This window comes from Lipotes vexillifer, unplaced genomic scaffold (assembly GCF_000442215.2).
Source record: "Lipotes vexillifer unplaced genomic scaffold, Lipotes_vexillifer_v1.1 scaffold314, whole genome shotgun sequence".
Classification (NCBI taxonomy): domain Eukaryota; kingdom Metazoa; phylum Chordata; class Mammalia; order Artiodactyla; family Lipotidae; genus Lipotes; species Lipotes vexillifer.
Window position 1 is genome coordinate 1279546 of NW_006777107.1, and position 10151 is coordinate 1289696.

Here is a 10151-nt window from a genome sequence, read left to right on the forward strand (position 1 = left end):
AGCAGGAGCTGGAGGGACTCTGCCTGAATGTGAGGCCAGAATCAGATGACAGCCGCTCACCTAAGACTCTCAGAGTAGCAAAAAGACAGGAAGTGAAGGCAGGCCCTGATATAAGCTTTCCTTAACTCTTTAGACTACTGTATAAGTTTAGAACATGAGAAGTACGATTCTTACGCACACTAAAGCATGAACTCTGTACAATCGAGACCCAAAGAAATGGTCTCAAGATAATATCCCCAAGAAAAGCTAATATACATACACTGTAGATGATATCCCAATGGAAAATAATTATTGATATAGTTTTAAGGGCCATAACTTTTGATCCCAACAGTAACAAATGGATTATAATGCCCTGATATGCTAGAAAATTTTAGTCATGAAAATGGTATAAAACATTTGTAAGCTGGGTTTTTCTTTTAATACTGTGATTCCTTCTGAGAACACAGAATTTCATTTACAGTGTTTTTCAGTAGCTAAAAGAGTGCATAGGACATGTCTCTGACACTCAGAATAGAAGTCCCTCTTTTTCTGCTACATATTGCTGCTATTCTTACTGGTAGCTAAGGGTAGGATAGACTAAGAGGGCCGATTTAGAAATGGGTAGATGATAGCCTAGTTTCTCCCAGAATCAAACCACCTGTGACAGAGTTGGAGGAGGCTTCGACTTTGCTTATCATGTGCCTACCATTTTCCTGTGAGCTTCCCTTGATTCCCCACTCAGTTTTGACCAGCCTTTTTCCTATTTGGAAGGTGGCAGCCTGATTCCTAATGGGACACTCTCTTCATGACTTGCAATGCACCCAAATCCATGACCCTTAAGCGTATCCACCCACCTCTCCATTCCTTTAACCTTGCTGACCCATTACCCTGGCAAAACCTGCAGGTCTTCTCCTTCATTATCTATTTCCTATACTTGTAGCATGAGAGTTATCACAAAAATGTCTTAAATTGAATTACATTTTTCCAAATGTACAAATACAGAGGCATTTGACTGCTCATTTATCAAGCTGTGAGACCTTTTAATTAGCGTTTAAAAAATTCTCTAAATGTAAATGTGTACAAACACATGGATATATAATTATTACTGATGGTTTGGTCAACCACTGAAATTGAAATTAAGCATGTGAAAACTACATAAATAAGTTACTCCTTATACAGTGCTATCTACAATTAAATTTCAAAACAAGTTTTAATGATAATATATGTATTCAGCAGCAAACTTTCAGATTCATCTAAGAAAACCTCCATTTCAAGACCATAATAGCACAATTTTCCTTTTTGTTCCCACCAACATATAAAAAATTGAAAAATTCTGGCACCTCAGTGTCATAAAGAAACAACACACTTTTGATCAAAGGTTTTCTGGGGACAAAATGTGATGAGTTGTTAGAAATTCACAACATGATATCAAGAAAAATGTCAATGACCATGCCTTCTATGCCTTCTAAATACTACTTTCTTTCTTTTAGAGAGAAGTTGCTGTCTCCATAGCCTTCAGTACTCTAATCATGTGGATTCCAATTGCACTTAAAGCTACATATTTATTTCAAGTCTATATGGGAAGTCTAGTTACCACAAAATACACACTCACAAACAGGAAATCTAACTACAGTAAGAAGGTGTTTTTTCCCCCCACACAATAGAGTTCAAAGATGTGTCATCTATGTAATTTGGAGCAAAACCCAACACGACTATTATTGTTGAGTACCCCTCTCTCCCCTCCTATATTATGGCAACTTATGATTACATCATTATGTTTTCCAAGCCTGTTTTAACTTGCTTCTCTTGCTTATAGATACAAATGACCTGCCCTTTTCTGTGCAAAGCTTTCAATCAGTAAGCATGGCAAGGTGGGAGGAAGGATGGCAGGAACAGTAAAAGGGGAAAAAAATCAATTTTCAGAAAGCATATGGTAACAACTGAATATTTAATCAAATTAGCCTAGAAATTCCTTCCTATTTTCAGCACTCTTTGCAAGGCTGTTGTGTCATGGTACAGAATGAATTTCAATAAATGTCATATATTTAGTTAGATGGCTTATTTTTAAAATTTGTTGAACCAGGTCACTGACTCAGAATAGATCTCATTCCAAGACATGACAGATGGATACTGATATTGAATAAAAAGACTGACATTAGCTGGAAGGTTCTGGGCAGAAGAAGTCATTCATTTAACATTTAACAAAATATTTACTGAGTACCTACTGTGTGCCAGGATAAAATGATAAACATTTGGACTTTATATTATAATAGAAAGAGGAGTTGTTCCAAAATAATTTCCTTGGGGTTAATAAGGATTACAGTGGAATACCAATAGTGAGCAAGGTCCTTAAAAGTACTTACATTTTTCACATTGCATCAGAAAAATGCATTAGTACTCATTCAAACATCCATTTTGTTATGGTTGCAGGATTTTAGACCTAACTCAGATTTTTGAAGATGCTGTTTACTGACCCTTAACAAAAACCAACTTCCTATTTTTCTGGAACAAAAGGGGCCTTACATGGTTTCAAAGATTTCTTAGACATCAAAGAGCTTAGAGAGACATACAGTTTATGGGTAATGATTTAGGATTTAGTGAATCAAAAACACATGGATTAAATTTCCTTTAAAAGATCCCTAGGTTTAAATTTTAAGAGGTAAAATGTTGGTCTAAACACACATTAGTCCCCAAAAAGCCAAAATTTATTTTTAAAGATAGTTTGAGCTGTCTTATGGACCTAAAACTTGGCTGGGTTTTACTTTCCCACATGATTAGGCCTCAAAGGAGACAACCTGCCTTCTGCTCAACAAATTTACTCCACCTCTCTCATTTGTGAAGACTACATTACTTCAAAGGTCTCTAGCTCTAAATGCTCTTCTTGATATTTTCAATAAAATATTAAAAACCGGAAACAACCCATGGTCTTATCGAACAATTGGAGTACATTTTAATTCCTCCAAGTCAATTATGTTTTTTTTTACATACAACTTTAAAATTGGACCTGATATTCTAGGTGCTAGGTTCAGAGTTCCAGCTATCAGAGAACAAGAGATAATTTGAAAACAGGAAAAGGCCACTGATCTTAATATGTGCACTGTTTCATGACATATTATTATATTTGCATTTAAAATAGTAGGAAGAAATACAGTACATGATCTTCCGTTCTAACACAATGGCTTTCCGGAAGGCCGCTAGCCTGGGTATTTTCACTGAGTTTTTAGGATTAAAGGAAACAAGTTAGTGCACAACCTGTGAGCTTTTATTCCTTTGGAAAAATAGACTGCAACACTGATCTAATGGCTTTTAAAGGGTACACAAAACCAACACAGTGCACGTTTTGAATTTCAGTGGTGGAGGAATAACAACTGGTGAAGTCCAGGCAGGTCTTAAAAATCAAAACAAAACAGAGAAAGCACCAGCATTCTAAACAGAGAGTTTATTATGAATGAGAACTTGGAAATGAAATAGGAAATCTACATATAAATTTATGATGAATTTAGATTTCAGGAAATTATTGCAGCAGTTTAAGAATGAAATGACTACATTACTCTTATAGTTTAGAAATATACATAGTTCGACAGAAAGTATGTGGGTTGATGGGTTTAGGAAAATAAGTATGTGCCAATAGATGATGAATTAGAAAATATCTTTTTTTTTTTAGTCGCTAATCTTCCAATGAGGAAAAAAGTCTGAGAACTCTAAAAGATAAAATACTTTTCAGAAGCAGTCCTGGGGCTTTTTGGCTGTGCATGTTGCTGAATTAAACAGCACCTGCGGGTGAAACAGGGGACCACTTGGCAGGTATAGTTGTGGCCAAGATTGTAAATCTGGCCTGCAAACATTTTGTCTCTCTAGCTCAAACAATTTTAAAGATGCTGAGTCAACATGTTAAAATTGAGAGATTTCTAGCTTCTGAAAAGCTGAAAGACACCACCACATGGGCCCATGCCACTCATTGAGCCTCATGGCAACTCTGATGATGCCAAGCAGTGGCTGCTCCCCCTTAGGTAGGACTTTTTCTGAGAAGGTTTTTGGTCCCAGTTTTTGGTTGGTTTTACTCATTTAGGTTACCTGTTTGCAAATCTTCATACAGGATACAGACAAGGCATAGGGGGAAGAAAGAAAAGAAGAAGAAAATCCAACACAGTGGTTTAACACTGGAAAGGGAAAAGGAAGGAGAGAGAGAGAAGGCAAGAAAGAAGTACACAGCAGACAGAAGCTGTAAACCATCAGCAATTGCCTCCTTTGCTGTCTCCAGATTTATTCTATGAAAGGGATCTGTGACAAAGCTATGGGTATTAGTCTCAACAAATTCCATTGGGTCAGGGTCATTGTGTAGAAAATAAGAAGGAAAATTGTCTGAACGGAGCAATTTCCCTGATCAAGGATGGGGTGTGGGGATGGGACCAGGTAAATGCAAAAAAATACCATGGTTCTTTTCTTTCATTGCCCTCAAACCAAGGGATGTGGGCCTCTCCTTCATCTTCACCTTAGAGACTGTAATGAAGTATGGCAGGCACTGTCCAGGTACTTCCCATAAAAGACCAGGGACTCCACGTACAGTTGTGCAGGCTGTGCATTGCACAATTCCAGAGATAAAATATGAGAATGACACTCCCAAGAATGCGAAGGAGAAGCTCTGCCTTATTCTTTCATCTCCTTCAGGTTGTAGCTCAAAGGCCACCTTTGAATTATGGCCTTCTCTGACCCCACTACTGAATTTTTCAGTCACCAGACCATTCCCTCTTCGCCTTGACAGTCCCTACTCCTCTTTCCACTTTATGCTTCCTTATAGCTCTCATTACTTCACATACATCTTATTTATGTGTTTTTATTTACTGTTTGCCTTCCTCATTATAGAACAGAGCAACATAAGGCCAGAGACTTTTGTCTGTTTTATTCTCTGCTGCATTGCCAGAGTCTAGAATCATGCCTGGTAGGTGCATAACAAATTATCCTGAATGCTTAAATCCTTAGGCACATTCTTAAGAGTACAGGAACCTGGCTTTCACTAGAACCTGTGATTCTCTGACCATTTTTCATAATTGCTTGGGCCAGATTTCCTAATAATCCTTTGTTATATTAGAAGAAATACTTTTCAAATCCTATGGACCATTATATAATCTATATGGCTCATAAACTTTTATATAATTTCTATTTGCCCTATAGCTACATAATTTATCATAGAAATTTAAAACAACAGGAGTAACCTGTATAAACATACTTGCACAAATTTATACAATCACAGGAGAAACATGTATACTTGGGTATGCAATTAGCCAGTTCACATTTTTTTTTAAAATTTCACTGTGCTCACACCTCCTGTTACAAATGCCACACGAGTGATTTTTCTCTCAATTATATTTTACAGCTTATAAAAACACATTCTTCATTTTGTCCCTTGAAAAGCAAAGTAGCAGATTTTACTGGATGTTTTTATTGAAACAAATCCCAAGGGGAATATACTAAACTGTTAAACACAGCTGAAGAGATATCTGAGAATGCGCTTTCTGATAGAAGGGTAGATTACAAAATTACTCACAGCTCTTAATCTGATAATAGGAGAATGCCCAACACATATGAATGGAGCTTTTTCTTGGTATGCTTTACTACAAAAACAGAAAGGGAGAAAAAGAGAACTGGAGAAACAGAAGGTGAGAAAAACTCCCGAGACTAGAAATATTACAGTCATCATTTATCACTAACCTAAGGATCCCAATGTACGGTACGCCTCAGTGCAAAATGCTTCAAAGAGTTAAACTTCCTTGATGGCTGGGCAGAGGCTGTGGTGCTGTTGAGACAGCATGGGGGCTAGGCTCATGCACAGGTTCCCTGTCTATAACATGGGGAGGTTAACATAGTGAAACCAGCCTTGCCTATTCTGTAAGGTTGCTGTAATATCAGAAAGATGATATATTCAGAAGCAGCTTCAAAATTTTAAGAGTTAAATTCCAATCTTTTGATTTAAAAAAAATTTCTATTATTTAATAGCAAGTGGGATGGTTTCCAAGGCTGTCACTCTTTTGTAATGTCCGCTTAACAATTACGGACCTTGATTCCATTTTGCACGAGATTTATTTATCTGAATATCTAATTCTTCAAGGGCAGATATTTCACTTCTTCCTTTCTAAAAATGTTCCTCTAGTACCAGAACATATGATGTTTAACCTACAGTTCTTAGCTATTTTTGCTGAAGCAAATGTGGGCCTGGCAGCAACTCTGTTAAGAACAGGGAATCAAAGTGATCCTGAATTGACATTAGTCAGTATATCTATCATTTATTACTAAGAGGTGACTATTTGTTTTGCACTGAGCAAAGCCCATGAATAAACTCTGCCCTGAGGGCTCAGAGTCAAAGACACCAGTTTCAACATACACCAGTGAGGTAAACTCCCTGGCACTTGAGTTTCTGCGTATTTTCTCCCCTTAAGGTAGCACAATTAGGAAATTCAGTATCCCATGAACAAACATAGCAGTTCAAGAAAAATATTGGGGATGATGGGAAAGGAAAGCGTAGATGATTCTGGTGAGACTAATGACAGTGAAGAAAACATGAAATTAGAGGGAAGAAATGGGGGCACAGAAAGCTTGGAAGCAGCTCTGACCAAACCAAGGGGAAGAGATGAGGGGGAAGGGGGCAGAGAGATGGGAGGTGCTCTGAATTTGTAGGGAACTGTTACTCAACATGGGTGTGTCACTATAGGCACTAGTGCAGCCACTTAGAGAAAGGTGTGTGTCCTGAGAGAATGTTAGCCCTTTTGAATTATTCACTTTGTTTTGAGATGACCACATTTGAGAAAAAGTTTATTTGAGGCTATCATATAGATGTGCAAAAGGAAAATCAGACTAATGCTATTTTGGACTATTTATTTCCTTTTTTAACCAACAGCTAAGAAAATTGATTTTTGAAATATATTTCTTAGTCTAATTCTCCTTGGAACAAATTTTAAAGAATTTCAAGATTATAGTGGGTCATAGTCTTAAAAGGGATTTATAAGATAAGGGTTTTTCTGCTGCTTAGAAAAGTGTCATTTTTCTTTTATTATAGGTTTAAAAGTCATGAAAATATTAGTTACGAACTTTCATACCAACTGGCTATGGTTAATCTTATACATCTTTATCATTCAGATAAACCTCAACCACTAATTCTGAAGTCATGGAAAGTACATCTAATGTAAACCTAATGTAAACCTCTACTGTGATGTATTAAGAATAAAGCAATCTTTGAAAAACCAGTAGTCAGCAGATCATCTTCTAAATGCCATAAATTCCATTATGTTAAAATCAAAATGTATTTAGGTTAATAACTATAGGTTTATGCACTGTTAAGTTTGAAACCTGAACAGAATTTTTAAACACCAGTAAATTTTATAGGCAATCAGGCACATTTTTGGTACTACAAAAATTTCTTATGAGTGATGTAAATTTTACTTGTATTATTCAGCAACTCAAAAAGAATGAACACTGAATACACCACAGACTTGCAGTCTACAACTGGAACCAAAGCACCTCACTTTCTGTTCCATTATGGAAGTTTACATGTTAAAACAAAGCCCAATAAGCTTGGAGCTAGAAAGAAAAACTATGTACCTGTAAATAATCCAAGCACCACTTACAGTTTACATAAAAGCACAATTTATGTCCCAGAGGCACAGAGAAACATGATGTACATCATTTTCAGATCATCTTCATGCAGAAAAACTTCATTAGTCAGCTATAATAGTTTAGCTGTAAAGGAAAATGTTTTTCTGAATCCATTTGCATGGCAATGTGCATGTGTCTGCCTGATGGAAATGACAAAATAAACCTCCACCCAACTCCACAAAATGTGAACAGTGTTCTTAAAATTCAGGAGAGGGTCCAGATAGTCTATATTCTCTCCAACGTCAGTTTTTACAATCCTCTCATATTCACCGACCGTCTTAACTTGGCAATTAAAGTATCCTGATTATTTTGCCTAAGAGAGTTGACAATATTTCATTCTGCCCCAGGGCTCCTTTGCACATAAAACTGTGCTAAGGTAAAACACACTGGGCAGAACTATTCATGCATGAGCCACAGGAACTCTCTCCAACTGCCAAATTAGTAAATGGCTCTTTTAAAACATAAAAGGTATGAAATGGGAAACCGTACTTTGGAGTAAATTCTGTATTGTAGATAGTCTGTGAAAATCCTTTCGTTCGTGCTTTAATTATTGGGTCAGTAACAGTCGTAGCCAGATTGCCCGACCTCTTGTTGTAATCTATTTCACCTAATAAGACAGATGTCCTCCACAGAGCCCCTGCAGAGAGAGAAGGTAAGATTGAAAACGATAGGTCACAACAAGCCCTGTGTATTTGCCAGAAATTAAGAATTTAGACCCTCACAGAAACACCTGCCCCTTGGAAGGGGCCCCACGTAATACAGATATAAAGCAAGGATGGGAACAAGGAAACTGCTGGCTCGAAGCTTGCTGGCCACATCACCCTCCGTCAGGGTGACCGGATCACTTTTGAGTCAGATCACAGCCTTGAAACTTGCTGGGCCATAACAGTCATACACCATCGCCCACCCCAGCGCCCCTCTCCTGAGTCACACAGGTGGCTGTCAGAAGCAACTCCCTAAAACGAAAAGCCCCATTCTAGTTTCGACCTCGCCCCTGGGGCCACAGCTCTTCAGTTTCTGAAGACCCTAAACTCTCGCCCACCTCCCGGGTCTTGCCCTCTGGAACAAGCAGTCAGGTCTCTTAGGGGAACAAAGAGCAGAAGGGCAGGGGCGAAAGACGGGGTGCAGGATACGAAAGGGGCTGTAGTTTTTACCTTGCGGCGCCCAGGAGCCGGCGGAGGAGACGTCAACCGGGCAGGGATCAACCGCGTAGGGACCACCCGCGCGCTCCGCGCCTCCCTGCCTCCTCTCAGCAAGTCAGCTGTCGCCCCGCATCTGGCTCGCGCCCTCCGCTGGGCTTCGCATCTGGTCACAAAGCGCTGTGGGCGCCGGGGGCGGCGAGAGCCTCCGAGTCACCTGTGGCCGGGCCCAGCCGAACGCCCCGTCCTCCCGCCAGCCGCGCTCCCTCCGCCCCTTCCCACCCGCGTTCCCTCCGCCCCTTTCCACCCGCGTTCCCTCCGCCCCTTCCCACCCGCGCGCTGCCCGGGCCGTGACTCAGCCGGGCATCGGCGCGCGCGGCCCGCGGCGGCCCGGGCGCGTCCAGCCGGGAGGAACGGCCAGGAGACCCGACTCGTGCTCTCGTCCGCCCGCCCCTGCACGTGTCCGTCTGTCTCGTGCGCTGTCCGTCCACTTCGTCCACGGGTCCAAGGACCGCTGAGGTGGGGACTGGCAACAACACCCTGAGGGGGAAATCGGCCCCCGCCCTTCCTGCCGCCCGCGCGCCGCGCCGGGCCCCGCGGGGGTCGCGTTTCCTCCGCCCCTCCCCCGCCCACAAGGTGAAACTTTCTAGGTGGAGTAGAAGTTTTCTCGCCCTGGCCGCGCGCACTCTCCTCCCCACCAGCTCGGGCAGTTTGAACTTAGCACAGCGGGAGATAAGCGGGACCGAGTCTCCCCCTCCTGGTGCCCGTGCAGCCAGCGGCCCTGGCGCACCGAGAGTACTAGGCGCGCACACGGCGCCCCTCCCCCCCCCTCCGGCGCGCTGCCGGCGCGAAAAGCGCGAGGCTCTGCTGTGAGGACCCTCTCCCGCGTCTCGTCTCGGTCAGCAGCCGGGCGCTGACGCGGGGACGCGGAGTTTTGGGCACCACACAAACAAGGAATTCATTGTCAGGGACGGAGGTAGGAGTGGACGGACGAATTGTCCCAATGATTTAATTATAGAGCGATTATCCCCGACTGTAATAACTGAGATTTCTGGAAGGAGAAACAACACAGGAGTTTAACCCTGAGGAAACTTGCTGTTTTAACTTCCCCCCCCCTCCCCCGTTCATAGCAGGAAACAGGCTGATTAAATAACAAACAGCAGCGAGGAAGCACAACTCCACAGAAGTTTAATTCTTGAATGTTGAAATCTTATGATATTAAAAAAGGTTGGGGGTTTGGTGGATTAATGTATGTTAGGGTAGCTTTTAATATCTCACGTTCCTGAGTATAAAAATTGGCATTAACCTTCAAGAGGAAATAAAACACTCGCAGGTAACAAGCTCACAGGAACAGCCTCTCCTGTGAGGACTTAGCAGCTCTCCTTT

General features: G+C 41.2%; 1 protein-coding gene across 1 annotated transcript in view; it reads right to left on the bottom strand.

Annotated features, from left to right (window-relative positions):
* The window catches only part of MET (MET proto-oncogene, receptor tyrosine kinase), a 135567-nt gene extending 126596 nt beyond the window's left edge, over nt 1-8971 (bottom strand). The window contains exon 1 of the mRNA XM_007450782.1: nt 8781-8971. The gene's annotated coding sequence lies outside the window, so the exon portion shown is untranslated. The remainder of the gene's footprint in view (nt 1-8780) is intronic.
* Between the last annotated feature and the right edge of the window lie 1180 nt (nt 8972-10151).